At 34.1% G+C, this 5,189-nt stretch overlaps 1 long non-coding RNA gene across 1 annotated transcript; it reads left to right on the plus strand.

Annotated features, from left to right (window-relative positions):
• The first annotated feature begins 153 nt into the window (after positions 1–153).
• On the plus strand, positions 154–1,006 carry LOC117213015. The gene is made up of 3 exons (XR_004488575.1): positions 154–192; positions 490–588; positions 699–1,006. It is a non-coding gene; the product is annotated as an uncharacterized LOC117213015 (long non-coding RNA).
• Positions 1,007–5,189: the final 4,183 nt, after the last annotated feature.

The raw sequence follows: 5,189 nt of genomic DNA on the forward strand, positions 1-5,189 counted from the left end.
TATTATTAATATATGTATATAGAAAAAGAAAAGTTTTATATTTATATGTATTTTTTCTCTCTTTTTTCTCTTTCTTTTTTTATTGTTAAAATCCTTTGTTTTATTTTAGGTTTTACGTACATGTTATCGGTGAAAATAAATTTCATGAATGCTACCTGGGTTATAATTATATACATATATGCATACATATTGGTAAGTAGTATAGATGAGATTTGTTTTATTGTTATAAATATATAAGTATATATCATTAATAGGAATAGATATTACAAATATAGCTTGTCTTTGAATATATATATATATATATATATATATATATATATATATATGTGCGTGTAATGGTAAATATGACGACTTATTTTACGAGTCACTTGGATTATCAATGGAAGTGAGTGTTATAGATATAGCCTACTTTACAACATGGGTGTATACATATATTGGTAAACATAAGTGAAAATTATATGTATAGTTATAAATGTTGTTTGTTTACAGGTGGATAGCATCAGTATTTGGTTTTGTGCGTAGCATACAAGTACTTTATAGTTCCACGGCGCGGATTGCTATTCCTTGAACTAAAAAGTTTCTTTCAAGGTGAGTTAGATTAGTGTAAACGGTCATGCATTGGAGGCATGATATAGCGGGTTGTAGGTCCGCTAGGTTTATATCACACATACGACAATATGATATTCGTGTTCTTGCAGATACTCCGCATATGAAATGAGTGGGTGGGTCGTCACATTGGTCCTGGTCGTCTGGATCTAAGTTATCGAAACAGTCTTGACAAAGATGACTGTTATCTAAATGGTAGACGGAACGTATCAACCGAACACAAAGGCAAGACTGAACATCCTCCGTCGCTTCCAGATCGAATGCGGGTACGGGCCCGTCTGGGTCCTCTATGTTAGGGTTGATGAACTCGCCACCTGTTCTGTACATACATACGAAAACAGTTAATATATATATATTTTATAATTTTATAAGTTTCGTTCGGACCTGTCCCTTTGTACAAATACTGTAGTATAATATATATATAATAAGTTATGATTATGTTAGTTGTTATTTATTATATATATTTTCCTTATCTCTCTCTCTTTTTTCTTTTTTTTTTTATTATATTTTTTTTTCAGTACCTAACATTGCTATTATTATGCTGTATTACATTGTATTGGCTATTATTTGTGTGAGGTGCGTATGTGTGGGGTGCGCGCGACGAATTTTTCAACATGGTTGCTTGCGTATATCGTTGGTTTAATGTCAACAGTTGCGTGTTGTTGAAATAGCTAATTAATTGTTAATCACTATAATTTTATTTAGTAGTGTTTCTGTAATATTGTTTTGTGTTTCATGATATTGTGTGTGTCAATACCGTGTGCTACTTTAATGTGATAGCATCGATTGTGTTGTCACCGAATTTCAATAGTCATTGTTTTGATTATACGTGACTTGCATTTATATAAGTCTTGTTTAATTTAGTTAATGTTTTTTGTGTATTGTGTTACCAGATATTTTGTGTAGCGTAACTTTATTCTTTTGCACCGAATTCAGTCATGTTGTTAATATTTAGTTAGTCTATCTTGATTAATTTCTAACCTATTCCTGTGTTTATTGACCTTTTTTATTTTCCCTATTAATTTATTATTGCTTGTACTTGCTATTTGCTATTATTTTGTGTATGATATGAATTAGTTTCTTTATTAGTGATTAAAATCTACTTGTTAGATTAACATTGTCTGTAACTCTTCAGATTCTACTCTTTCGATGCTGCATCACTTACCTAGATCATTCCCACATCATCCGATTCTTCGATATGCCTTGGATACTTACTACGGTTGCCTTCAATCGTCTTATATCTGTGGCCATAAAGGTACTGTTTAGTTTATTTAGTTTAATATGTGTATAATGCATTGTGTGTGCGGCCGCTATTGTGCATTACAAAATCTACTTCTACATGTTAGATATAATAATATGACAATACTACGTAGATTAATACATAATAAAATATCCTTTTACTCTCAATTTATCTATCTTAATTATTTTCTAACCACTTTCTATACTTATCAGCTATTTTATTTCTTCTTGTTAATCTGCGAAATTCATGCATGTACACTTCCTTGTATGGTGATTAATTGTTCACGAGGTAAGTTGCACTTTTACTGTTTTAGTTATTCATTGAACTAACACATTTTACATTCAAACAGTAATTGGAGCACTCGTAATAAACTTTTTCTTTTCAAGTTTCCGCTATCTGTGTTATTCGACAAACAGTGCTACGCTTCCACAGTATTGTTATAACATTTGGTAATGTTGTATTTTGCATTAAGGCTATTGAAGTTAATTCGTTCATTTATTTTCAGCTGGTACATGGTGTTCCGCAGACAGGGAGCCATAACCTATTTTGCACGTAAACCTTCTTGTACGTTGATCACTTGTTCACAAGGTAACTTTCACTTTCACTAGTTAATTATTCATTGAGTTAACACGTTTTATATTTAAACAATAATTGAAGCACATATAATAATTTTTCCTTTTTCCTTTTATGTTTTCGCTATCTGTGTCATTTGACGAACAGCACTACAACATTCACTACTGCACTACGTTGCCCACTGAAATCACTTTATTCATTGTTTATTTCGATTATGCGCTAGTTTTAACTTGTTTAAGTGCACTGTTCGCGGAATCCCTTTTACTTCAATCTTGACGTTTTGTTCTGCAAGATTTCTAGCACTTTGTGTCGTCCAGTATATTGATCGGAGAATTTTCCTTTACTGGGTTCTTTTAGTAAATATATCGAATCTCCTATTTTAAAGTCCTGGGGGTTGATTCGTCGGTCGTAATATTCTTTTGATCTTAGTTTGGATTTTATCAAATTTTCTCTCGCCATTCGTTGTACAGTGTTAATTTTATCGAACAGATCTTCGAGATATTCTGCGTATGTTGGTTCCATGTTCTCTTCTATTATTACTTCACCAGTAGGTTCTCTGGCTAGATGTCCAAAAACTAATTCGTGCGGGGAGAATTTCGTTCCTTCGTGTACAGAGGTATTATAGGAAAACATAGCTAATTCTACCCATTCGTCCCAATTTCTGGAATTTTCAATGTATAATTTGAGATATTCAATCAGTACGTGGTGAGATCTTTCGATTGAACCGTTACTTTGTGGATGATATGCCGTCGTGGTATATTGTTTGATGCGGAATCTCTTTGCTACTTTCTTCATTAGTGAGGATGTAAAGTTCGTTCCTTGATCAGTGAGAATAGCTCTCGGTGATCCGAAACGACAAATAAATCGCTTTACAAAAACGTCCGCTATCTCGGCTGAAGAGATTCCTCCTAGTGGAATCCCGATTGAGTATTTTGTTAGTAAATCTTGGATGGTTAATATATATTCATTTCCCTTTTGAGTTTTTGGTAATGGACCTACAATATCCATACTAATCTTATCGAATGCTTTACCTGGTGTGTCTGTAAGTACCATTGGTTGTTTTGCTTTTATTCTTGTGAGTTTCTTCAATTGACATTCCTTACATGTTCTTACGTAATCTTGAATTTTCTTTTTCATATTTTCCCAATAGTAGTGTTGTCGTATTCTTTGATAAGTTTTTGTAATTCCTTTGTGTCCTGCTACGCTTGATTCATGTTTTTCCCGTATTATGTTGTTCCGCGCTTCCACAGGTGGAGTAATTACTTCCCCAGTGCAAATGGTGATGGTTAAGGTTTTTTCCATAAATATTTCCTTTAATTTTCTGATTGTATATCGCCAGGGTATTTCCTCCAAGTTTCCTTTGCTAATGCTAAACGAAGTTAACTGTTTTTCATTTACTACGTCTAATAGAGATCTTAGCGAGTTTAATAAATTTTCTGGTGTTATTGGAATATTTCTATTTTCCTTTATCGGTAGGGATACAATGTATTTTCCAGAATCGTAATTCAATCTTGCGTTTTCTAACATTAAATCTTCATAACGAGGCAATTTTCCCGTTTCCTTCATTTCTAAGGCTTCTTTATCTATCTGTTTGCCATGTATATCTATAAATACTACTTTATGGTCATTTACTCTCGCAATTGAGTCTCGGGTTTCTGAAATTTTTAGTTCCGCGATTATCGTAGGTCTCGTGTCCTTTTCTTGTTGTTGAATTAGTTCTGGAATTACAGTGGAGGTCTCTTTTTCGCTTGTTGTATCCGTGTCTTCTTTTTCTCGATTGGTTATTTCCCTATCTGTACTTACATCGATTTCTGCTAATGCTTGGTCTAAATATTTTATAGGGGTTTCTTCTATTGTAAAATGTTTTCGGGTAAAAACCTTTCCTTGATTTTTAGGATCACTGGATTGAGGCAAGACGTGTGGTTTAGCTTCGAATATGGAAAAATCTTCGGTTGACGTATCCAGTTTAAATCTTTTTGAGACATGCGTATCCTTTTCTCGTTGTGGAGTTAGTTCTGGAATTACGGCGGAGGGTTCTTCTTCGTTTGTTGTGTCCATGCACCTTTTTCCTTGATCAGTTATTTCTCTATTTGTGTTTACATCGAGCTCGGTTAGTGCTTCGTCAAAATATTTTACGGGTGTTTCTTCCAGTGTAAAATGCTTTCGAGTAGAAATTTTTCCTTGTTTTGTAAGATCAGTGGATTGAGGCAAGACGCGTGGTTTGGCTTCGAATATGGGAGAGTCTTCCGTTGACGTATCTATTTCGAATCTTTTTGAGACAGGATAGCGAATCGGTGCGACCTCCTCTCTCTTTCTGATTGGTAAACAAACTTCCGGAGGGTTCCTAGATAATGCGTCTGCGTTTGCGTTCGCCCTGCCTTCTTTGTATACAATATCAAATTCAAAGTCCGATAATTTTAATTTCCATTTCCAAATTCTCGAAGTAGGATCTTTGATAGAATGCATCCACACTAAAGGTTTATGATCGGTTACGATAGTAAACTTTCTTCCGTAAAGATACGGTCGGAAGTGCATTGCGCTGTAAACAATTGCCAGACACTCTTTTTCTATGGTAGAGTAATTTTGTTCGGCGGAATTTAATAGTCTTGAGGCATACGCAATCGGTAAATCCTTTCCAATTGGCCCTTGACTCAGTACACCGCTTATTGCATATCCTGATGCGTCTGTAGTAAGGTTAAAGGGTTTAGAAAAGTCTGGGTATTGTAGAATGGGTTTTGTCATTAGCGCTGTTTTTAAATTATTGAATGCG

Source organism: Bombus bifarius, unplaced genomic scaffold (genome assembly GCF_011952205.1).
Source record: "Bombus bifarius isolate JDL3187 unplaced genomic scaffold, Bbif_JDL3187 scf7180000008463_frag, whole genome shotgun sequence".
In the NCBI taxonomy this organism is placed as follows: domain Eukaryota; kingdom Metazoa; phylum Arthropoda; class Insecta; order Hymenoptera; family Apidae; genus Bombus; species Bombus bifarius.